The sequence below is a fragment of the Brienomyrus brachyistius genome, chromosome 14, assembly GCF_023856365.1.
Source record: "Brienomyrus brachyistius isolate T26 chromosome 14, BBRACH_0.4, whole genome shotgun sequence".
In the NCBI taxonomy this organism is placed as follows: Eukaryota; Metazoa; Chordata; class Actinopteri; order Osteoglossiformes; family Mormyridae; genus Brienomyrus; species Brienomyrus brachyistius.
In genome coordinates, this window is record NC_064546.1 from 9326239 (window position 1) to 9353182 (window position 26944).

The 26944-nt window shown below is 45.4% G+C and overlaps 1 protein-coding gene across 1 annotated transcript in view; it reads left to right on the plus strand.

The window, feature by feature from the left end:
* The window catches only part of LOC125707665 (H(+)/Cl(-) exchange transporter 7-like), a 112780-nt gene that overhangs the window by 51212 nt on the left and 34624 nt on the right, over nucleotides 1-26944 (plus strand). The window lies entirely within an intron of this gene.

Sequence of the window (26944 nt, forward strand, 5' to 3'; positions counted from 1 at the left end):
ACTTTATTGGTCCCTGTGGAGAAATTGTCTTAACTTCTCTCTCAACTTGCTCTCTTTTTTTTAGAGTAAACAGAGTAAGTTGTCTGCGAAGGGCAGCCACCCATAGTGATGCCCAGTGAGCTGGGGGTTAAGGGCCTCGCTCAAGGACGCAGAGATGTGCTGTGGCTGGGTTTGAACCAGCGACCATCTTATTACAAGCACACAGGCATTAGATCTTCTAATCACACTTAAAAGGCAGATTAAATGTTCTTTCCACCATGCAAACAGAATGTAAATTGTAGCTTTACTGCTTAGATTTACATTCACACATTTGCATTTAAAACAAGCATTTTAAGTGATGTACATGAGAGTAAATGGTGAATCAGTTTATTTGCCACTCTACACATTACATTGGCGCCCATTATAAGTAACTGTACAGTGACATTGCAGTTCCTCAGTTGCTTTGATGCATTTCTGGAATCACCCTTAACATCTGCAAAACTGTAAGTGCATTTCCCAAAACAATTCGTGCAAACAGCACCACACAGATGGACTGTCTACAAAAAAAGTCATAGAGGCCACCAGCAGCCCGAATACCACACCGTAAGGCCGTATGTTAGGATGCTCTCTATGGCAGAGCGGTAGGAGGCCACCAGCAGCCCGCATACCAGACCGTAAGGCAGCATGTTAGGATGCTCTCTATGGCAGAGCAGTTGAAGGTCCCGATCAAGAAATCCGACAAGTTTCCCCAATAAGCCAGTAACCCCGCTTCATAGAACAGGCCACAGGACTGGTTTTGGTGAGATAGTCCGAGTAGTAGGTAGAAATCAGGATGGAGACTGAGTGTGGGTCTAACAGGTGAGCAGATGTAGGACAGAATGTAGAGCCCTCTGGTGGAGTGCCTGTGCATGACTGAATGTATGGTTTGGGTCTGATGGTCTGAATAGTTGGTAGAAATAGGCACCTTCCTACCTGATGTGGTAGGTCTAGATAAGGGGTCACCAACATGGTGCCCCAAGGATGCCCCCAATGACCACATGAGTTGCCCGTGGACCTGTTCTATAAAATAGCACAACTCACCAGCGAACATCATCTAAAATTTTATTTTGTCCTGTTTCTAATCTATCACATTTGCATTTATATAGATTTGAAATTGAATATAAAAAAGCATTTAAAACATGTTTATCATGCATGAAGTTTAGACATGTTTAGGAGGGCGTTTAAAACTGATATCAAACTTCGTATGGCTCAGTACCCGTGAAGTAGCTCTCCGTTTTAAAAAGGTTGGTGACCCCTGGTCTAGATCTTGCAAGTTTGTTTGTACTGGCTGTGTGAACATACTGTAGCACTGTTAAGAATATGCAACACAGCCTGAGTTGGGGATCTGCTGTATGCATCAGTAATATAATGCTTTGTCCTTTTCTAGGCTGTTCATTAAGACATAAAGCCTGAAAGTTTTCTGAATGGCATTAATGAAATTGAGCACTGCCCCCACCTGCTGGCCAATTTATTAAAACATTGAAATCGCTGTCTGCACAGGCTGACGTGTCATTTAAGTCTGATAATTTTCTATGAGTCAAACGGCAAGAAAATGACAAGAAGTTAAAAACATGGAGTTAGATGAAGGAGAAAAGATTACAAATTTGAAGATTATGAAATCAGGACATGTCAGCTAAGTCAGCCAAGGTGGGTCTTAAACATATGGACGGAAGTATGAGCGCTAAACTTAAACGGGTTCACTTGTAACCGCTGCCACCAAATTTCGTTAAATTGCTGGGGAGGTCCAGATACATGAGACAGGAATAGAAGGATTATTCTTTATTAATATACAGACGAGGGTTACAACCCTCCCTAGGGCAATAGAAGGGGATACCTGCCACGGGACATTCTAAAACGCTTAATGTGAAAATGCGTAACGCAACTTAATGTATTAAAACAGTCACCACAAATCACCAAATTTCTCGCGAATGTATCTGGCCATAAAGACTTACCTGACAAGAAATCAAAACCGAAATGCTAGGAATATGGACTTTAAGCCTTTTCTTTATGGGCGTCAATGGAGGGGAAAACGCTTGACGTAAGATGAAGTCCATATTCCTAGCATTTCGGTTTTGATTTCTTCCCTGGCATGGGTGACGGGTACACCACGTTCCCAAAGCCACGTTAGCCTCGAGCGAACTGCCCGGAGAAACCGCTCACACCAGCGCTGCAACCCGATCTCCTCCCCTTTTAAACACACATTTCTATGGCGTTAAATTAGTGCCAAAAGTCGTGCGCATAAAAACAGAAAATCCATGCTCTCTACGCGCTCGCGATTGCACAGCACTCACTCACTCGCTCGCCGTTAAATTAGGGCCAAAAGTCGAACCACGCGCGTGCGTGTGCTCGAGTGCTGAAAACCCATCCCCTCTACGCGCTCGCGTCTGCACAGCACTCGCTCGCTCGAATTTCCCGCTTCGTCTTACCGTATATAAAAGAATGGGCCAATGTACGGTAAATTGCATTGTGAATAAAATTTCTTAATACAACATCACAAAGCCAATTTAATAAATTCAAATCCTGGGAAGAACGCTCCTCAGATATTAGTTCTCGGGTTAGTGTTAGCAGACTATAGGCGAAACCACCTTAAGTGCTATCTGTTAATGTTTATTAAATTAGCATTAAAATGGAGAGGTTTATAATATCTTTTGTCCTTGTAGCTGCTAAATACACTCATTATTAAAGCCATAAAGTTGTCTGCCTACTACATTGGAATCTCCACTGAGTAAGTGTTTTTGATGGATTTTATTTAACTTTATTATACTCTGGTCCTTAGATCTAATGTCATACTTCTTCACTTATATTGTTTGTGAAAAGGTTTACCACGGTCAAACAGAGCAGCCACTACATCATCATACATGAACAAGCACCTCACAAAACAAAAACATTTCATTTTCATAATTAAAACTTTTGAATGGTAGGCCTAGTGTGTGGATCAGAGACAAGATCTTGACACCTCATTAACTATAATTTGTTCTGTGAACAGCTCAGATACCACCTTCTCGAAAGTCTTCTGCATAAAATAGAAATAGGATTCAGCGCGACTCCACTAAATTTGGATTACCTGGAGTTCCTTTGTCATCAGGAGCTGTATCTTCTGCAGGCCCTGTCTAATCACATTGAAGTACCTCCTGCTATCACCCTGGCTTTGCAAGAGCTCTTTGACCTTGTGAGGGCACATCTGGAACGTCCAGCCCCATGTGTCACACAGGAAGTCGCTGCCACCAATAGACGACCCAAGATTTTGATTGAAGAACAATGTTTGAAAGAAATGCTCCATACTCAACTTCCTGTGCCTTGCATAGCCACACTGATGGGTGTTTCAAGAAGAACAATCTTAAGAAGAATAAAAGAGTATGAGCTCTGTGTTAGGGAACTTGACAATTTGGTTTCTTCTGTCAAGAATGATCTACCAAATGCAGGCTACAGGATAGTCAATGCAGGCTGCAGTCAATGGGCTACAGGGTTCGGTGGAGAAGAGTTGCAGCCTCCATGCATAGGGTTGATTCCATGCGCATCATATAAAGGTTGTCAAGTCTTGGCTGTGTTGTACGCAGAATGTACCAGGGCCTTTGTCTCTAGTACACGTGGACACAAACCACAAGTTGATCCGGTTTGTATTACCAGCAAATTTATTTGGAGTAAACCCTGGGTGGATTGGTGTGAGGTGGTGGTGGGGCTTTGGAGAAGATTTCCTGCCGATCAACACTAGCAACTTATATCTATCTGTCATGGAGGTCTCGGGACTCACAGATATTCAGAGACATGTGGATAGTTTACCAGTGGTTTTCAGCAGGAAATAGTTATTACTACAAATTGTCACCCCCCCCCCGCCCCCCACGGAAACTGGATCTGGCTATAGTGGGAAAATCTTTTTTTTTTTTTTATTTGTGAGAACTTGAAAGCAAAACAAAACTTGGAAAAAATATATGCTCATTCACCAATTTTCTAATCTGGGGTCTAAAGTGGTCAGGCTTGCAAGTGTATTTGGTTATTTGTCTATCCTAGCCTGTTGCAGTGTATATTTCCTGTATATTTTGCATGTAAAAAATGTTGTTTGTTATGTCAGTGCTTAATATTATCATGTAGTCTTCATGAACTTTCTTCATCTTGGCCAGGGACTGCATTTGAAAAGTAGCCACTTGACTAAAATTGGCACATTTTCAGAAATGCCAGCAACAATACTGATAATGAACACCCCTCTAACTGACTCTCAGTTGGTTTAGAAAAAAGACTTTTAAGAGAAAAGAAAGCCTTCCTTTGGTTTTGCATTTTTCTCTTTTTTGTTGGCTGTGCACAATATATTAGAAGAATACCTTACAATTATATTAGTTAAGAAATAACAGATTGCGTATATACAATATTAAGGTGATAACAACAACCCTCACTGTCTCTAGGTGCTGCTTCAGACAGGGCATTCTGCAGCAGGGACACCACCCGTCGTGCAGCATCCAGCAAATCTCCCTATCACAACAGCCCACATAACAGAATAACATTAGTGTATGATTCAGTAGGGCTAGTCCAGGTCTGGAAAGTAGTTGGGCCAGATTTTTAAACCAAGAAATTTAGCTGGGCCAGACATTTTCAGCGGCCCAGTAAGCAACAGGTAATGGCATTTTAAACAAACACAAATCAAGGTACATTATTTTAAAAAACTACAACTGAACAGAATCTGAGAGCAATATTTTTTTTCACTTCTGAAATGAGAAAAATATTTTGGTCGTATCTGACCTAGACGCATCCCAAAGAAAAAAAATGCCTATTAGATGGTAAACAGACATAAAGAAAAAGGGAAAAATCGTCTATAATCATCATCCGCTTATACTGTGGTGATCCATTTCACCCACACAGGCATGATCACCATTAGCGGTTTCCACATTATTGTCGAGGTGACTATTCACTTTACCTCTGCTTTCTCCGACATCTTCCTGATTCTGCCGCCAACAAGGGGCTCATAGGGTGGAGACTGAGGGTGTTAAACAGACCAATCTTTTGTCACTGAATGCAACAAATAATGTATTTATCTGTCAAAAGTCCAGCACCAGGAAAAGCAACAGAGTGACAGTAGAAACTGTAATAATAATGGAAGTGCGCCGCCCTACAGGGAAGGAGGAGTGATGGGAGTCCCGGTGGTGGCTAAGCGCGCGTGGGGAGAGGCGTCGTACTGTGAGGCTTCATGAACTTCCGATGGGGCAGTGCTGTCATACAGCGGGGAGCCTGAGAGGGGCACTGTGGCCGGGTGCGAGAGCCCTGGGTAATGAGTTGTAGAGCTGCGCAGTGTCACGATCGGGTACAAGCAGGCAGGCGATCGTGCGGGCAAGGCGTGCAAGGAGCAAGCGGACAGGCAAAAACGGGAGTTTAATTAGGAAGCGCGGACGGGGAAACATCTCACGCATACAAACATCAATGACAGACACTGGACTCAGGTAAGACACGGACTGAAATACACAGGACTGAGCAAATTAACTAGATACAGCTGGGTACAAATCGGGAGAAAACACGTGGGTAATCAGGGGGCGTGGCACACAGGAGGAGCGGACGAGCCGGGCATGACACGCAGGAACTGAGAGCCCAAGCTGTTGGACATTCCACTGGACTAGGAGACTGGGGTGAGTGAGGAGGAGCTCATTGACCACAAACTGGGATACTGGCTGTGTGTGAGCAATGGGGTGGAGATTAAGGAAAGACGTTAAATCAGCATGCAGTGTTGCCTGGAAACAACAACAAATATACTAGTGTCACTGTACTAAAACAATATCAAAATAATGCCTATTTTTTATTCATTTTACTTGTAGAGTGCAAAGTACAAAGGAAAACAAAGAGTAACTATGGCGAAATAAATCAAAGCATGTCCCAGAATGATGGGCCTGAATGGATCAGGACAGAAGAAGGCGAAAGTCCTGTTAACGAGGTGAGACGATGCAGACACAGGCCAGGATGTGGGTATAGGCGAGAACAAGAGGGAAGACGGGGGCCCGAGACTCAGCATGGGGACAGGTGGGGGAGGGGAGGCACGGGCTCACCTGGAGCTGCTCCCGGAGGTGCCGCTATGACTCATGGGTAACATGCCGGAATGGGACGGCACCTGTAGGCTGGACCAGTTGTCATGGGAGGGCAACATGGACAGACAGGTAGACGAGCTGTCTGAATAAGCAGCTGCAAGTATAAAACAATAAATGAAGCAGGTATGTGGTGGGCAGTGTTACAGCGTCCTTAATATGGTCAATACAGAAAAGGCATGTTATCATGTTATGTATATACTGCCTCCAGTTACTTAATGCCTAACTTTAATACATTGATTGATTTGTTCACTGCTGCAGCCTGTGTCAACTTTCCTTTCAGACAGATGTAAAGTCCATTCTGTTTTTGTTCTGTGTAGTTTTTTTTGAACAGCATATGGCTGAATTCTGTTAAACCTCAGACTGAAGAAAATTGTGTTAATTGAAAAGCAAATATCAAAAACTCAGTCTGCAGGAATGTTTTTCTAAATATTTCTGTGGACTTTTGGAAATTTCACGAAATTCCATTGCTCCATTACATAAACACTGAGTGAGATTTCATTCCCATTACTGCAACGTATGAAGAGGATTATGACTTATTACTTTAGGTTATCGGACTGAGTGAGTTTTGGAAATTTGCTCTTCGATAACTGAAGCAGTGCTGTGAATGCAGAGGTTATATGCGTCGCATATCAACAGAACTGTATGTTTATGTCTTGTCTTAATTATTTTGATTAAATGTCTAACTATTCCCAATATGTGTGAACATACTTGGCCAAATAAAGCTGATTCTGATTCAGTCAGAGGGTAATCGTCGGTGTGCTGTACTATCGTGGTGACCCACACAGAGAGCTTAGGACCATGATTTCAGTGTGTGCTTGTGTGAGGGGACAGGCAGGGCGGCGGCTCACTGGGTGATGCACTCCTGTGGGTATAGGGGCTGGGATAGGGGGCGGAGCAGTTACTCCTCAAGGAGGAGTAACAGTCACAGCCGTGGGGGGAGGAGAGGGAGAGGGTGCTCCCAAACTGGGGGTGTGGGTTTGATGAAGAGCAGAGAGACCCTGAGCCTGGGATGAACCAGCTGCCTACTGAAACGAAAGCGGATAAAGACAGAAACTAGAACCTCAAACTAAACAACACAAACAACAATATCAAGTTATATTCAATCATTAAACCGTTATATATTTAATCTAAACAATAGTAATAAATATCGTTCCGATTCAAAATATCATTTACGGGTGAATCTTATGACTTGCATTGGGAAACAGGAAACGGGCCAAGCTGCAGGGCCAGTTCAAAGGCATAGTGCGAGGCGCCCAGAAAGGGGGCGAGGTCTGGGCGGAGTCAGCTAAAGAAGAAAAAGGCCTGACCTTTTTCTGGATGCTGTGGACTGTGTTTGTGTGTGAGCTGCAGCTGCATGTTCCTTACATTTTTTTATTAACACCAGCACCGTGAGGTTTGGCCTGGACTGGGTCCTGTCCTGCACGGTTGAAGACATGTTGACTGATGGTCAGCCCGTGTTCTGTTGGATCCCACAGAAAGGAAATGGGAATCCCGTTTGGATCGGATGCTGACAGTTGAAAAAAAACTCATGTCTGTGTGTTATGAAAGAATATCAATAAATGTTTCCGAAAGGGGATGACTCATTTGGTAATTATTTACGGCTTATGTTATGGCTGAGAAATTTACAGTCTTTACTAAAGTCTGACTTCTTTCGAGTCACCTTTAATATAGATTGGACACTCTCTATGCTATGTACAATACTTATATAGATGGTACATGTTTACTTGCTTGCACAGATGGTTGATTAGGTAATTAGTGTAAGTGTGTGTGTGTGTGTGTGTGTGTCCAATCGCATGTATGTCCAAGGTCCATAGTAAGTAATATACACTGATCAAGAGATGCCTGAAAGTGGATGAAAGAGGACATTAGTGGGTGTATCACTTAGTGTAACGGGTGCAGGAAAATGAGCAGGACTGCAAGCCATATAATGACCCACTGTCCTTATCTAGCTCTTAATACAGTATGCATACAGTGATGTATCTACAATGGACAGCTACTATAAGCAGATAGCACAGTACAGGTGCTTAATCTGTATGCTATTTCCATCCATCCATTGTCCAAACCGCTTATCCTACTGGGTCACAGGGGGTCCGGAGTCTATCCCGGAATCAATGGGCACGAGGCAGGGAAGAACCCAGGATGGGGGGCCAGCCCATCACAGCTCACACTCACACACCATTCACTCACACATGCACACCTACGGGCAATTTAGCTACTCCAATTAGCCTCAGCATGTTTTTGGACTGTGGGGGGAAACCGGAGGAAACTAGCAGCTTTGTGTGGTAATTGTTTGTATTAAAAATACATTGGATCAAGTCAAATTATTTTTATGAAGAATTAACATCTAAAAGCTGCTAGTAGACCGTGGGAAAATAATTTTTCTATTTTCTTGCTGCCATCTCGTGGCCAAAAGTAGGTATTGCAATTTCCATCATATGTAAGAGGGCCTGCCCATCAGAGTAATGTACATCCTGTGACATGTATTGACTATCAAGACAAACTGAAACACGGTGTATTAGGCTGTCAATGAGTACTGGACTAGGGTGAAAAACTGCCTGATAATCTACCTATTAACTAGAAGAGTACAAACTGGAGACGGATCCCCTAATACAGAGGGATTAACGTCTGTGCCACATCCAGAACCATTCAGTGTAGGAGTCTGGTGGTTCTACTGGATACTGACAAGTACCCAGCCCCTTTGTTCCCTCTGATAATCATCAGTCCTCCTCTGAATGCCTTCACCACTCTATTCCTGAATAGGTACACATTTAAATATGCTAGCAAGATCAAGGTATTGGGATAACTGTTAGGTTCGCTGTTAAGAGAGTTGCAGTGAAAACCATCATACACAGTGGCCCTTTCTGGATAAGATTACCTCCCTCTGATCTAACAGGTCAAGATCAAAGCAAGGTGCATTGCAATGTCTGACACCCAGCACACTACAGCATATAAAATACAGGTATCCATCGCCTTCCGCATTTGGAACCAGGACCACTTGTTGCAAGTCAATTTGGGCGTATCTCAAGTTATACGAGAGAGGCAAGACATTAAGGACAGTATACACAGTACTGAAATAATAATGTACATATTAAACCACAGCACTTAATAAACAGATACTGCACTTACATTTCACAAAAAAAAAATAAAGCACAGATTGCACTAAGAAATCAAAAGATGCATGTGCTAGCAAACAGTGGGAGCTGAGGAAGAAGCAGTGGTGAAATACTTTATTGTACAGTACAGTAAGTTTCTTTTTATAGAATGAAATAGCATACAGGGGGCGGCATGGTGGTGCAGTGGTTAGCACTGTTGCCTCACACCTCTGGGACCCGGGTTCGAGTCTCTGCCTGGGTCACATGGGTGTGGAGTTTGCATGTTCTCCCCATGTCGTCGTGGGGTTTCCTCCCGCAGTCCAAGAATATGCTGAGAATATGCTGAGGCTAACTGGAGTTACTAAATTGCCCGTAGGTATGCATGTATGAGTGAATAGTGTGTGAGTGTGCCCTGTGATGGGCTGGCTCCCCATCCTGGGTTGTTCCCTGCCTCGTGCCCATTGCTTCCGGGATAGGCTCCAGACCCCCCACGACCCAGTAGGATAAGCAGTTTGGAAAATGGATGGATGGGATAATAATAAATTTAACAAAATAAACATTTTTAAGGATTTGTAAAATAGAATTAATGTTGAGTGTGTAAGCCGCCATGTTGAAATTACGTCACAGGGGCAACTCGGACAAGAAGATTCTGTCAGACATTAACGTCATAAAAGAGGCGTTTCTAATGGGAAGTGATGTTTTTCGTGACGTTTTTGTCCGAGTTGGAGTGAAATGGACAATGGATGGATGGATGGAAATAGCATACAGATCTTATAAGCACCTGTACTGTGCTATCTGCTCATAGTAGCTGTCCATTGTAGATACATCACTGTATGCATACTGTATTAAGAGCTAGACAAGGGTCATTATATGGCTTGCAGTCCTGCTCATTTTCCTGCACGCGTTACACTAAGTGATACACCCACTAATGTCCTCTTTTATCCACTTTCGGGCATCTCTTGATCAGTGTATATTATTTACTATGGACCTTGGACATACATGCGATTGAACACACACACACACTTACACTAATTACCTAATCATCCATCTGTGCAAGCAGGTAAACATTTACCATCTATGTAAGTATTGCACATTGCATAGAGAGTGTCCAATCTATATTAAAGGTGACTCAAAAGAAGTCAGACTTCAGTAAAGACTGTAAATTGGCAGCCATAACATAAGCCGTAAATAATTACCAAATGAGTCATCCCCTTTCGGAAACATTTATTGATATTCTTTCATAACACACAGACATGAGTTTTTTTTCAACTGTCAGCATCCTTCTCGATTGTCAGAAGCTCTGCGCTAGAGGGAGGTTTACTGGTCTTATACTCTTCTGGCACCTTGTGTGATTCCTGACTTGGGACATCAGTTTGGCTCCTTCTGTATGTGGTTTACATTGTATTTGTTCTTTAAAGTTGCCCCTTCAGAATTAGACAGTGTAACCAGCTTGCCACATATTGCCTGGATGACATAAGGTCCGGTAAAATCCGGTTCCGTTCTTCCTCCTTTCCGTCCCCGCTTCCTCATGTTGAACAGAAGCGCCTCATCTCCAACATGATAAACTGTGTTTTGGTACCTCTTTTGTATTCGTTTACCACATGCCTGCTTCTGTTTTTCCTGTGACTAGGAGATGTTTTCAGCTGTTGTTGCTTATTGTCTCAACTACTTTATTTTTTTCATCAAAAAACGTGCCGTAGCTTTTCTCATCGGGAAGAATAATTGTGGAAAGCTGAAGTGGAAAAACATTCATAGCAAATTATTATTATTCACAGATCATTATAAAGAGTCATTTTCTAAAAGCATTAAGAACAATGTAATTTGCTGTTTCAAGATATGTTTTTAAATAACTACTTGTCAGTCATAAGAAACTCTTCAACACACATGATCCGATCTTGCCACAAATCATTTTTAATCTCACTTTTGTTGCCAGCAGTTCAGACATTAATGGCTGTGTGTTGAGTTATTTTGAGGGGACATCAAATTTACACCATTATACAAGCTGTACACTGATTACTTTACATTCTATCAGAGTTTCATATCTTTAACGTTGTCCCTTGAAAAGATATAATAAAATATTTACAAAAATGTGTGGGGTGTACTCACTTTTGTGAGATACTGTATATTAAGGGATTGATTGTCAATAATATCAGTAATTCCTGATGTAATGTTAAAAGAATAGAGCCTGTCTAAAACAACCTCAAAAACAGACTTACCATTTTATGTCATCATTCGTTTTCTCATCCAGGCCATTGGTTTGGGGATGATATGCAGCAGTGATCAACGGCAGAACAGGGGCTCTGAACGCAGTATGGATTAAAAAGGAATTAACCATCTCTCTCAATATAAAATTAGGATCATTTATTCTCTACAGAGGCCCCCATAGAATAGTGCATCCATCCCTTCACTCATGTTTAGACAGACGTAAGGCAACAGGCCAATGACATTCAGAACAGCAACAACATCAACAATTGTACAGCTAGTTTTAAAATTTAATAAAAAAGACAAACCAATTAGGTAATATTAATGAAATTATTAAAATGTGCAGATTAATAGTCAGAAATAATTTGCGATTTTAAGAGCGGAAAGGATACATTAAAACTCAATTACATTTATCCCTTAATAATAAAAAAAAGGTTTTTGAATTTTACATCATGATAAATGAGAACTATATGTGATTACTAATTACTGTTGACTAATTTCCTGTCTGGACGTTTCCCTCCTCATTGTTAAAAGTCATTATATGTCTGGGTGCCAGTCAGTGGAAGCACACAGACATGTTGGCCAGCTGTCATATTCATTCAGCACCAGCCCATCAAGTAGAGAATTCAGCACCACGGACAGTGACCTGTGTTACAATGACATCAGGTCATTGGCTCTAAATATTTTTCTAGAAATAACTAAATGGCTCTATTGTAGAAATTTCCAGCCAGAGTCTTGTGGTGCGTTCGTTTTTCTCTCGGAACTTGGAAATTCCAAATTGGGTGACATCACATCCAACAATCTCCCGTTCAAGCTAGCACAACTCGGAACAAACATGGCTGCCTCCATGAATACGCTGCTGTGTTGTTGCTTTATATTTTAGCAGTTATGGAGTAAGATTATTATTTCAGACAAATAAACAAGAAACAGGAACTAGTCAAACCACATTAAAAGCTTTATAAAGTATTTTAGTACATTCATAGCGATATTCTTTTTTCGAGAGGCAAACAAACTACAAACAAACCAAAAACACTAACAAGTCTGGTAAAAATCTGATATTGCATGTTAGGATACTGTTTACGGTCACAATATGGTATTCTCTAAATCGAACACGTGCAATTACATTAATAATTACTAATAATTATAAATAATAATAATAATAAATGGGCGGTATGGTCGTGCACTGGTTAGCACTGTTGCCTCACACCTCTGGGACCCAGGTTCAAATCTCCGCCTGGGTCACATGTGTGTGGAGTTTGCATGTTCTCCCCATGTCGTCGTGGGGTTTCCTCCGGGTACTCCGGTTCCCCCCCACAGTCCAAAAACATGCTGAGGCTAATTGGACTTGCTAAATTGCCCGTAGGAATGCATGTGAGAGTGCATGGTGTGTGTGAGTGTGCCCTGCGATGGGCTGGCCCCCCATCCTGGGTTGTTCCCAGCCTCGTGCCCATTGCTTCCGGGATAGGCTCCGGACCCCCCGTGACCCAGTAGGATAAGCAGTTTGGAAAATGGATGGATGGGATAATAATAAATTTAACAAAATAAACATTTTTAAGGATTTGTAAAATAGAATTAATGTTGAGTGTGTAAGCCGCCATGTTGAAATTACGTCACAGGGGCAACTCGGACAAGAAGATTCTGTCAGACATTAACGTCATAAAAGAGGCGTTTCTAATGGGAAGTGATGTTTTTCGTGACGTTTTTGTCCGAGTTGGAGTGAAATAATCAAACGCAGCATGTGTTCCTATTTGAAGAGAATATTCTATTTTTATTCTAAGGAACTACAGAAAATCAGCTCTGCATGTGATCTCCCCTTTACTGCTCGAGCAGGGCACACGCACATCAACAAGTGTCAAGGCAGCAAGTGCATGCAAACAACTTCTCAGGACGGTTACAGTATAGGACCTTCAGAAAGAGCCAGACTGCGGCGTCATTCAGAGATTCCATTGTCTAAGGCTTGCACTAAAACATTACAGCATATTTAAACAAAGTAGCATGGCACCTGTGTCAGAATCCCTCCCTGCCTTGTTCTGTTCTCTCTTTGTTGTCCCCATTTAGCCAGCACATGTCACTGGCCATCCTGACTCCTCTTTTGATTGTGGGTTTTAAGGATATCAGTGGGTCTGTGTTTTCATAATTGTCCCCCAGGCCACCATGCTGCTCAGCCCTTGATTCCAACTACAGTTGCAATCAGGTGGTTCTCAATCTACTAGGACTGTATAACAGGATTGGCCACCTGTTCTACCTTTACTCGTTCAGCCGCATTCATGAGTCTGGCCTATAGGTTATTCAAATTTTGTCCTGCCAAATTTACCGGACAGGAGGTGGACACTGCAAATGAATGTGTGAATACTCCAATACCTACATCTTTACAAGTTACCTGAAGTGGTTTGGTAAATGATTGTGAGGTTGGAAGTCCTTCTTGATGTCTGTTTGCAGCTCATCCACCAGCAACTGCACGAGTTGTCGCTCCCAGAGGGAATCCCACTCTCGGTCCGCTGGAGGGTCCATCTCACTGTAGCTGGAGTATGTTTCCATCAGTCACTTGGCGTGGGGCTCACAGAATTTACCAGGCTCCTGTTTAATCTGACGCACCTTAGTCCAGTCCATGCATCTGGGGAACTTCTCTGAAAATCTCTGGCAGATTCTTTGCAGCTATACTTGATATTGGGTACTTGCCGCAACTAAGTAATGGGTTGTTGAATCAAAGTCCCGTTCCATGTCAAAAATAACCCCATTTTAGGGTTTTGTTAAACAACTGGTCTAATTTGGATGCAGAGGTTCTGCACGGAAGGCCCAGTCTCTGAAGGGCTGTGGCATAGCGAGGCCTGTTCTGCCTGGAATCCGGCAGGTCACTGGCAACATCCCCCAACTCCTTCATCTATAAGGTCGGGAAACCAGAACGTTTACTCCCCCTTATGGATAAGGACATACCAACGTTGGGGCAACTCCTGCTGCCTGAGTCTTCAACCAAGTCCAAAACAAAAGTATACAATGTTAGGAAGGGTAATTCAATGGTATGAGACTGAAACTAGAAACTGTAAATCGGATGGAGTTAAATAGCAATACTGTGGAAGAGGCATGGGAATTTTTTAAAAGCACATTGTTGAAAGTGCAAAAGAACTTCATACCCGTTTCCAGAAAAACTAAATCTAGGAAACTGCAACCAAGCTGGTGTCATGACCTGCTTGTACGATCCTCGTGTGTGCCACGCCCCCTCATTAACCATGTGTGCTGCCCCGATTGTAACCAGCTGTTTTCTGTCAGTTTGAGTAGTCCTGTGTATTTAGTCCACATTCAAGTCTGTTTCCCCAGTCCTGTCATTGAAATCTCTCGCTGTTGGTACCTGTTTTCATCAATAAACCCTCATTCCCGACTCTCCGTTTCCCGGATCCTTGATTCCTCGCTTCCTGCCTGTTCGTCCAGCACGCGATGTCACAGGTGGTTTACTACGAAAATTAAGAATAAAGTCAGGAGCAAAAGGGCTTTCTTCCACAAATGGAAATTAACTAATGATTTCAAAATAAAGCAGGAGTATCTAAGTCTACAGGTTTAGTTAATAACAGTTATAAGGATGACGTTAAAAGTTTCTTCCAATATTTTAACTCCGAAAGAGCTCTAAAAGCTGAAAATCACTCATTTGCAGGATAGTAAGGGCCTTATAATTGAAAATGAAATTGATATAAATGAGTTTAATGATTATTTTACAATGGCTGTTCACAGTAGAATAGCTTACCACCATTTAGTACAAATACAACGATGTCTATGACCAATATATGTATAACTGAGGCTGATGTGGTACAAAGCCTAGCTAAGCTCAAAATAAATAAATCGCAAGGCCCTGATGGCATCTTATCTATAGTTTTAAAAGAGATGAGGGGTATTATTAGCCAACCTTTAACTTTACTATTCCAGAAATCATTATCTGCTGGTGTGGTATCTTCTGATTGATGTTAGATCATGTCTCATGTCCAGAGAGGCTACAACAGGATCTGGATTTAATTAGCGACTGGGCTCATACGTGGCAGATGAAATTTAACATAGATAAATATAAGGTAATCCATGCAGGGAGCAGAAATATAGTAAATATAGTAAAGTACAGATATTTTATGGGTTCCACTGAAATAAAGGTAGCTGATTACGAGAAAGATCTCGGTGTGTATGTTGATACTTCCATGTCCCACTCTTGCCAGTGTGGGGAAGCATTAAAAAAAGGCAAAAGGATGTTGGATTAAACTCCACACACCTAGAGATGTAAGTCAAGAGAAGTGATGCTACGATTATATAATTCCTTGGTAAGATCCCACCTAGAATACTGTGTGCAGGTTTGGTCACCATACCTTCAGAAGGACATTGCTGCCTTGGAAAAGGTGCAACGTAGGATGACTAGAATGATTCCTGCACTTAGAGGAATGTCTTATGAGGAGAGGTTCGCTGAGCTGAATCTGTTTAGCCTCAAGCAAAGGAGACTATGGGGGGACATGATCCAGGTATATAAGATTCTAACAGGTCGGGATGCTGTTCAGCCAAATGACCATTTCAATATTAATTTAAAATACTAGAACTCGTGGCCATAGTGGAAATTAGCTGGAGAACATTTAAAAATGAATCTGAGGAAGCACTTCAATTCAATTCAATTTTATTTATATAGCGCTTTTAACGACATGCATTGTCACAAAGCACTTTACATTTAACCGGCCAGAACCCCACCAAGCAAGCCTGAGGCGACAGTGGCAAGGAAACTCCCTCTAGCAGGAAGAAACCTTGAGTGGAACCTAGACTCAGAAGGGGACCCCATCCTCCTCTGGGCGACCAAGGAGCATGAAACTGCATTTACATTGACATTCATTAGAGTTCATATAGTTATAAAGTCCCAGTTGGTTTCATGTAGTTATATCCAGGAGTCCAGGTGCGGGTTCACACGGTGTAGTCGGCTCGGTATCAGCTCGAAAAAGAGAAGATGGAGAAGAGTTATTGCCCTACACCTAACCGGCAGGACTAAAGCAACTATGACAGCCTGCCTAAAAGAGTGACCTGGAAGGAAGCACAGGCATGAGGGTTTACAGAGGTTTTGGCGTCAAGCCACCTCCCATCCACAGCTTAAGTGATCGGCGAGAGTGGCAGGACGACAGCACCAATCCCCCCTTTCCCCTTCAATCTCAAATAACTATGAACCTCCAGATTTCCCATTCACCTTAGAAAAGAAGATTTAACTATCCAAAAGACTGGCGAAAGAGGTACATCTTAAGCCTTGACTTAAAAGCAGAGATTGTGTCTGAGTTCCGAACACTAATAGGAAGTTTATTCCATAGCTGTGGTGCTTTATGAGCAAATGCTCTTCCCCCAAAGGTAATGTTCTTTATTCTGGGTACGGATAGAATACCTCCATCTCGTCATCTAAGTGTATGATTCGGAACGCAAATGAGGTCACTCACATACTGCGGTGCAAGACCATTTACAGCTTTATAGGTTAAGAGCAGTGTTTTGTAGTCAACACGAAATCTAACTGGCAGCCAGTGCAGTGAAGATAAAATTGGGGTAATATGATTATATGTTTTAGTTTAACTATTGCTAGTAGCGGTTCAATCAATGCTGGGAGCATCGCTGAATAATTTTGATGGAACAGGGTCTAGCATACAAGTAGATGAATTTGAAGATAAAATTAAGTACATCAGTTCTGACTGGTTAACCAATATTCAATATTCAAAATGTTCTGTTTAATTGAGCATATTTTTGGTCAAAAAGTTTCATAAAGTCGTCACTGGAAAATAACCAGTGGTCTGGTTATTAGTCAGCTTGGACACCATAGTAAATAGGAATCTAGGATTATTTTTGTTTATTTCAATTAGTTCTGATAGATACTAGATGATTTGGCGGCACTAAGAGCCTTTTTGTAGCTACCCATAGCCTCTTTCCATGCTAGTTCGAACACCACTAGTTTAGTATGATGCCACTTACATTCTGTAAGGACATAAAACTTATAGGTCCTGCAGGCCCCAACTCTGATCAGCCTGCATCAGTCTATTTCAGAGCTCCGCTGGCCCAGGCAAGACTGGACTCAACTCGTCAAACCACCCCTTTTAAGGAAGGCAAAGGCCTGCCGGCTCCTGAGAGACTGGATAGGAATAACTGGAGCAGCACAGAAAAAGCAAGACCTTTCACCCCCGGAGTGACCAGAGTTCCACAATCAATCCACAGCAACAACAGCTGTCAGCCTCCAGACACAGACACCTTTTCCACTATAAACAGGATAACTCAGCACACATAGATGTTAGGGACAAATACACGCATGTTTGGTCTCGTTTGAATAGGCATGAGACGAGGAGTATTATACTCTCAGATTTAAGGCAGTATAGCTTTTCCTAAGAGAAATACAGAAACTTCGGCTCAACCCACCAAACTGAGAGAGATTCTCTCATGGTAGAACAAGGGAATTACAACCACCCCCTAAAGTGATCTGATTGGCTGGGGACTTGAGAACCAAGGTCAGCAATGCCCCTAAAATTAACCATTGACCGAAATTAGTCAGTCTTCAGAAACATGCCATCACCTGGTCTGGATACTTAAGGAAGGGCTTCAGAAGTAGTCGGGGAGTCACTCTGTAATCAGAGCTCCCGCAGAGAACTGGGTGAAAGTCTATCTGTAGTCAGATACTTTCCACAGAACTTTGTTCACTCTCAGCTGAGGAATGTGATTGTTTAATATTGTATTTGTCCAAATGTATTTACAAGTATGTGTCCACATGTCAATAATTGTATATTGTAGTATTTTTAATAAATGTTGTTTCGATTACTTTATGACTGTCTGATTTGCTAACTTCTTCATAAACTTTCCAGATTGGACTTCTATCCTTATTAGGACTATGGTGGTAAATACTATCTTGCAGCCTCTGGGTTAAATCCCATTTATTTATCCGGGTCCCAAACTTGACTGCCCAAGTTAAGTTAGGTGGATACCAAAACTACACCTCTGGAGTTCGCACACGCTGATGACAGGTACCGGTCTACCCTCTGAGGGGCGTACACACTATGTTCCTAGGCACCGGGCATAGTCCCTGAGACGCTCACATGGTAAGACAATGGGTGGCATCGGCGGAGGCCCAAAGTAAACCTCGTACAACCTTTTTTATTTTTAACTGAGCAATTTTCTCTAGTGGAATTAAGCATAGATGCTAAATAATCCGTAATGCTATCAAGTTCAGCAGAATTCGACATTAGTTTGGTTGAAAACGATAGCTCAGGGAGGTTATCGATAAAGTTACTTGCTGTATTTGACGTGATTGTACGTTTGGCATATAGAAGCGAGTCGGGGGGCTAATATTTTGAGCAAGGGAAATATTGAACGCAATAAGATGATGGTCAGAGATAATACTGGACTGAGGCAGTAGAGTTGAATACATGATATGAAGACAACTGGATCACAACTGGATCACGGGGGAATCATAAGCAGGGAAGAACACACAGGCAAACAGCAGCAGCAACATTAGGCAGGACTGAGAAGCACATTTATACAAGGCTAAGCAGGGAGCAAACTAGAGGCACCTGAAATGAGTAACACAAGGGCAGGAAGGAGAGGTAAAACAAACGCGGAACAGGCATGGCACGTTATACCACACTAGGGAGGAAACGGGAGGTTCAGGAGGGCAGGGTGTGGCAGGGATCCGTTTCAAAATTTAATTTTGGCTTGTACAAACCTTGGTAAAAGCTGCAAAAGATCGATCAACCACTTTCTGAGCTATTGTCTTAACAAACAAAGCATCTGTTGGGGTGGCGGTGTCTGGGGAATACCATGTGTAATACACCTTGTGAAGATTTATATGTAAAACAAAATATTTTTTGATTCTATCACACATATAGAAATTATCCATCCATCCATTTTCCAAACCGCTTATCCTATTGGGTCGCGGGGGGTCCGGAGCCTATCCCAGAATCAATGGGCACGAGGCAGGGAACAACCCAGGATGGGGGGCCAGCCCATCGCAGGGCACACTCACACACCATCCACTCACACACACACACCTACGGGCAATTCAGCAACTCCAATTAGCCCCAGCATGTTTTTGGACTGTGGGGGGAAACCGGAGTACCCAGAGGAAACCCCACAACGACATGGGGAGAACATGCAAACTCCACACACATGTGACCCAGGCGGAGACACGAACCCGGGTCCCAGAGGTGTGAGGCGACAGTGCTAACCACTGCACCACCATGCCGCCCCTTATAGAAATTATTCTAGGTTTAAATAGTAATTTAGCTGAGTAACTAGGCTGAAATTCTAGATAGTTGCAATTTTAAGAATTATTACTATTATTCACAGCTTTTAAGCATGCAGTTGGATGACGGATGGATGGATATTCAGCCACCAGAAATGCCAATTGTTGTTAAGAGGATCAAAGTCTGCAAAGTAGTATGCAGGGTTTAAGGCCAGAACACAGCATACTCTCCGACAGAAAGCATAAAGTTCACTGGGGGAATTTCTGTGGCCACTGCCTGAACAGCATGTGTGGAGAATGTTTATGAGGGTCGAGCCATGCAGAGCTGCTGGCCCTGGCATGTAATGATGAATCACAAATCAGTTAAAAATCGGTGCAAATGCATGAAGATTTAAACCGGCTGATGTGGAAAATGAATCACTATTGTAGGAGTACTTCACAGTACTTTAACAGAAAAACTGGTGTAATATTACATTTGATTTCACAATGTGAGTTTGACGTCAGATGTCACTGCGTATCACGTCGACATCGTACGTCAGTTTTTGGTTTTGAGCGAACGCGAGATGATGAATGAATTTGAAACTGAGGACGGCACAGTGGTTAGTGCTGGCTTCGGTCCAGGGCCCTTTCTGTGTGGAGTTCGCATGCTCTCCCCGTTTTCGCCGGGGACTCCAGGTTCCTCCCACGGTCCAAAAGCATGCAGGATAGGTTGACTGGTGAGTCTAAATTGGCCCTGTAGTTGTGTGAGTGTGTGCGACCTGCGGTGTGTAGGTGACTGCCTGGGCTTGGTTCCTGTCTGCGCCCCTTGTTCCCGGGATAGGCTCCGGTCTCCCCCGCGATCCCAGTTGGGATTAAGTGGTTTCAGAAAATGGATGGATGGACGCACCGCCCGATCTTCAATTGGCGGTGTGGCAGCATATTAGCTTTCCGGTAATCACAAACGAGGAGGAAACAGCGAGAAAAGCACAGACAAGACATAAACTGCATGCAAACATTGTAATAGACTGATAACATACACAAACAGGTCCACTGGCACCACCGTGAGCTGAGTGAAGATTATTAAAAGGGCAAAGCACGCTAAAAAGCTGCACATGCAAACCTTAGCTTATTTATTTGATTTATTTTTTTTTATTTACTTATTTTGATTTGGGATTTTTTTCAACAGTATTTTATTCAAATTCAGTTGCACTGTTCACAACAGTGTCAACAGTTCAGAAAGATAAATATAAGAATATTTTTGAATATATTTGTCTGCAGCTCATTCTGCAAAAAATGAGAAAATTGAACTCAGAATCGTGAATCGTATCAAATGGTGAGTTGAATGTATCGTTACATCCCTAGTTCTTACAGTAGTACTATGGTATGGTGGAGCCACATGACAGGAAGGCAGTACATTGCGAAGTCTGTTAAGAACATCATTCGCACTGAACTGCCCTCCATTGACCAGCTGTACTTTAACTGCCACAGTAACAAGGTTCAGTCTATAATCCAGGACTCTGACCACCATCCACAAACACTGACTAGCAGATTCATGAACAGCTTCATTCGCCAAACAATTCAAACCTGCAGCTTTTGCATCCCCTGTAATAGTCATTTCCACGGCAGCTGCACTGTACAGCTGTTCCTGCACTTTATCCACCACTGACCACGTATCATCCAGTTTTGTCCTGCTTTGTATCGCACTGTTTCTGCACCATGTTGTCTTGTACTCCCTTGTGTTGTTATGCACCATCTGTGTTGTTCTGAGCAGTGCCATGATGCAATATTACAAAAAGATCTTGAGGAAATGCAGAGTTCTGGAGGAGATTCTCACAGATCATGGCATGTGTTTATACTGAAGAAACTGTACAAATTGCTAGACATAAAACACAGGACTGGCAACTGTGGTACGTTTTAACACCTTGATAAAAAACTTAAAATCCATAGTAAGTAGGACAACCTCATAGAACCTTTACTAGTCATTGTTCAGAAGATTAACACGGATTAAAAACCATTACTATGAAAGCACGCTAATCAGTTAAGTTGATTATGTGGAGAGAGAGAAAAAAAACTGTCTTTGAAAAAGATCAACCATAGAACGAAGCTGCAGCATTGACACCCCCTAGTGGTGATTTGAAGATAGTTCTGTCTGTAGCAGCTAAGCAGTAGATTTGGCGTCAGGTGCCATGACAAACTCAGTGCTGCTCGGTTTGAACGGCAGAAGCACAAAAATAAAGGGGGCATCTACTGCACGCCCCCCACCCTTGAAAATGGTACAAATTATCATGCAACAGTTTTCTTAAGTAAGTCTTTTTGGGCGTCTGCAGAAACCTCCACGATGCGATTGCCCTGATTAAGAAGTGCGCAGCGGATACAATTTGGGATGCATCGTTCATCCGATTTATTAATATATAATTATTAGTATGTCTATATTATTTTAGAAACGTTACTTGACGAATATTTTTCATTGAGATTGATTCCCCGTTTAAAATTTTGGTGACACTTCATATTTTTTAAGAGAGACAGACAATTTGACGCATGCAATTTGCAGAAATATGTTGTGCCGCTATAAAGTACACAGGCAGCATGACAAACATAAGTACTCACTGAAGCCACGACATACGCCCGGCTGGCCCCAGCGGTACCCCTAAGAAGAAGGCTTTTTTCACAACCCACGACCATCACGAGGGCAAAAAAAACTGAATAGCCTAGAATTTAGTTAATTACAAGGCACATATTTATTGGAGCAAGAGCTCTAACATAAAACTACCTTGTAATTATAAAGTATTATGGCTGTGAACAATGTACAAACAGGCACAGAAAGTAAAATACTCCAAAAATGCAGAGAACCTAAATATTTTTGTTTCCACCGATTCACTCTTGATGTGTTAGGAGTCACAGTTCAGTAGCCTATTCTTCAGTATCTGCATTTAAGACCACCAACTGCTCTTTCTCCTCCTTCGCTCGTCGGCTCAGAGTATTGGACTTGGTAAGTAATGTTGCCCTTTTGGTTCCAGCAGCACTCTCTGCTTCCTCTGCCATGTGCTCAGCATCCTTTTGTAAACTCTCACATACACTTTCCAGTGAGACTCTCTTCCTCTTGAGTTCCTCAAGTTTTCTTTTTTGCTTTTCGCTCATCTTTCACCTTTGGTCAGAGGCGCTTTGGTTGCTCCCCCACACACTCTGACATGGTCGCATATAAGCCTCTGTGCAACAACTGTTTCCTCTGATAAGTTGCAGGTCTCCACCTCTATTCGTTCCACTTCGGCTTGCCCATAGGACAGCAGCAGCAAGTTCTTGCAGAACATCCAGAGGTCAGGATAAGGCCCACTAACTTTTTGATGTAAAAAGACATCAACTTTGGATGGTGCTGAAGGAATGAAGGATATAAAATCCAAGCCTTTTGCCTCATTGTGCAGGTGATTATCAGACTGCTGGGATATTGCATCACCTGTAATTACATTAATTACAGTAGATTAGATGCAGATCAACAATGTCAATACACAGAATCACATGTAGAATAGGAAAGTGATTTATAACCCAATTTTCCTATGATACCATAAATGTGCAATCATTTTAATTTAATCTTGAGATATCTCTAGGCTCATCAAAGAAAATATAACTGGGCTGATGCTTCTTTTCAAACACCAAGAGTCGGTCTTCTAAATACTGCTAAAATCTACGTGTTAACACTATTCAGTTCAGGGACGGATTATGGGTTGTGTGGGCCCCTGGGTAAAACGTTCGCGAGGCCCCCCCCCACCACCACCACCTGCACCACCACCACAACCACCACAAGTCAAGGGCCCTTGGCAGCCAAACACCCTCCCTATAGGGTCAGGGGACCTTGTAGGCAGAGGATCAAAGAATGTAGGCCCTCTAAAATAGACAAACGAAAATACATTGCTGATAAGCGTTGCAAATTGTTTTGGGCTTGGGGCCCACGGGCCCCCTGCACCCCAAGGGCCCCTGGGCAGCGGCCCCGCTAACCCGGTTTGTAATCCGTCCCTGATTCAGTTAGATGTGAAAAAAGAAAAGCATAATTTAAAAATAATATTCTGAACTATCCTATTCTTATCCTATGATTTACCAGCAGATATCCTGCCTGCCAACCGATTCTCCTGCGCAAACTTCTGCATGAGATTTCTCCTTTTCTGCTGGCAGTTATTGTCACGATCGGGTACGGGTGAAGCGGCGATCGTGCGGGCAAGCAGGCAAGCAGGAAGCAGGAATACGGGGCAAACGGGAGTTTAATACGAGGACAGGGACCGGGAAACAGCTCACGCTTACGAACATCAGACATTAATGACAGACAAAGCAAACTGGGGAGACCAGGACTTAAATACACAGAACAAGGCAGCAGGAAACAAGACACGACTGGGCAGGATCAGGAAATCACACGTGGGTAATTAGGGGGCGTGGCACACACGAGGAGCGGACGAGCCGGGCATGACAGAACCCCCCCCCAAAGGCGCGCTACACCGGGCGCGCCAAGGAAGGGGGCGACGGACGGGACGAGGCAGAACAGGACCTGGAAAACAAGAACAGAATTAACGCACGACGGGAAACAGGACCGAAGCACAAAACAAAGCCAGGGACAAGACGTGCGACAAGAGCTGACAAAGGGATGGGAAGGCAGACAGACAGATCAGGAAGGGAGAAACAGAGGGAACAGGCGGAACACAAGGAGCGGGAGTGACGGGAGGGAACGACGGGAAACCAGGAATGGAGAAAGGAGGAAAGACAGGAGGAGGAGCAAACAAAGGAGGGACCAGGGCAGGAGAGAAGGGAGAGAAGGCGGGGGAACAAAGGGGAGCCCGTGGGAGCCCCAGCGGGCGACGGGCGGCAGCCGGAGGGGCCGCAGGCGGCCGGGAGGCCGGAGCCGGAGGGGACCGAGAAGGGGCAGAGGAGACAGGGCGAGGGACCCGCGGAGGGGCCAGGGAGGGAGCAGGAGGGAGCACCAGGGAAGGGGACGAGGGAGCTGGAAGGGGCCAGGGCGAAGGCACGGAGGAGGGGGGAGCCGCAGCAGGCGGCGATGTCCGGGGGAGGGCCGGAGGTAGGGGCCCCGCAGGCGACCGACCAGGACCCGGAGAGGGGAGCGAGGCAGGGCGACGAGGCACCGGAGAGGGACCCGCAGGCGCCAACCGAGCCCCAGCGCAGGCGAGGCAGGGCGAGCCAGGGGGCAGGGCGGGCGGGACCCCAGCCCTGCGTCTGTGTCCCCTCCCTTTACGGGACACAGACCCCAGGTCGGGGTCGAATTCGCCGGGGTGAGAGAGACAAAGTCACTGGAGGAGAAGGGACAGGAGCTGGAGCTGCTGCAGGCGGAGGGGGCGCCTCTGGAGCGCGGTCAGGGACTGGAGCGCGGTCAGGGACTGGAGCGCGGTCAGCTGGCCCGGGAGCCGCTGGAGCGCGGTCAGGACTTGGAGCGCGGTCAGGGGGCGCCTGCCCTGGAGCTGCAGCAGGCGGCTGCAGTGGGGGCGCCTGCCCTGGAGCTGCAGCAGGCGGCTGCAGAGGGGGCGCCTGCCCTGGAGCTGCAGCAGGCGGCTGCAGAGGGGGCGCCTCTGCAGGAACTGGAGCGCGGTCAGGAACTGGAGCGCGGTCAGGAACTGGAGCGCGGTCAGGAACTGGAGCGCGGTCAGGAACTGGAGCGCGGTCAGGAACTGGAGGTGGCTGCAGTGGGGGCGCCTGCCCGGGAGCTGCAGCACGGTCAGGAACTGGAGGTGGCTGCAGTGGGGGCGCCGGCCCGGGAGCTGCAGCAGGCGGCTGCAGAGGGGGCGCCTCTGCAGGAACTGGAGCGCGGTCAGGAACTGGAGCGCGGTCAGGAACAGGAGCTGGCTGCAGAGGGGGCGCCTGCCCGGGAGCTGCAGCAGGCGGCTGCAGAGGGGGCGCCTGCCCGGGAGCTGCAGCAGGCGGCTGCAGAGGGGGCGCCTGCCCGGGAGCTGCAGCAGGCGGCTGCAGAGGGGGCGCCTCTGCAGGAACTGGAGCGCGGTCAGGAACTGGAACGCGGTCAGGAACAGGAACGCGGTCAGGAACAGGAGCTGGCTGCAGTGGGGGCGCCTGCCCTGGAGCTGCAGGTGGCTGCAGTGGGGGCGCCTGCCCTGGAGCTGCAGGTGGCTGCAGTGGGGGCGCCTGCCCTGAAGCTGCAGGTGGCTGCAGTGGGGGCGCCTGCCCTGGAGCTGCAGGTGGCTGCAGTGGGGGCGCCTGCCCTGAAGCTGCAGGTGGCTGCAGTGGGGGCGCCTGCCCTGGAGCTGCAGGTGGCTGCAGTGGGGGCAGCGAAGGCGGCTGCGCAGGCGGCGGCGGCTGCACGGGAGCGGGGTCCGCCGGCAATGGCGGCTGCACGGGAGCGGGGTCCGCCGGCAATGGCGGCTGCACGGGAGCGGGGTCCGCCGGCAATGGCGGCTGCACGGGAGCGGGGTCCGCCGGCAATGGCGGCTGCACGGGAGCGGGGTCCGCCGCCAATGGCGGCTGCACGGGAGCGGGGACTGCAGCCCTCTGGAGCAGTAAGAGCTGCCGCACGTCCTCTGCCATACTCACCAGCTCCTCGGGGTCGGAAGCGGGAGTAAATGCTGCAAAGCTCCTCTGGAGTCGCTCCGCTAGCCCCGCTACCTCCGGACTTACTGGAGGGACCAGTTCCCCCCAGATCCTCCAGAACAACCCCTGGAGGGCAAAGAACTGGGAGGCGCAGTTCACCGGCTTCCCTAAGTGAGGCGCGGGCAGCGCCTCCGGGGTGGTTACTGCAGGGGGAGAGAGCTGTGTGTCCGTGGGCGTTAACGGAGGGAGCTCCTCGGGACAGGCAATCGCCGGTCTCCTCCTCCTTCTCTGGCGCCCAGCGGCGGCGAGAGGTGGTGCGATGTCCTGAAAAACAGGCGGTGAAAGGATCGGCTCCGGGTAAGGGTAGAGGAAGGGCTCCTCGTCCTCATCCTCACTGGAGAGCCAGTACTTCCACACGGGATCGGGGTAGTGTGTGGTCAGCTTCCGGGCTGGAGGTAGAGCGGGTACTTCCCTCTCATTCTCCTCCGAAGTGATCCATAGCCGGGAGAGCGAACAGGCTCCCAGGCGGATCGTCTCCTCCGGTCCTCTCCTCCTTCTCCGGGGGCCTTTCCTTTTGTGGTCTGTCATTCTGTCACGATCGGGTACGGGTGAAGCGGCGATCGTGCGGGCAAGCAGGCAAGCAGGAAGCAGGAATACGGGGCAAACGGGAGTTTAATACGAGGACAGGGACCGGGAAACAGCTCACGCTTACGAACATCAGACATTAATGACAGACAAAGCAAACTGGGGAGACCAGGACTTAAATACACAGAACAAGGCAGCAGGAAACAAGACACGACTGGGCAGGATCAGGAAATCACACGTGGGTAATTAGGGGGCGTGGCACA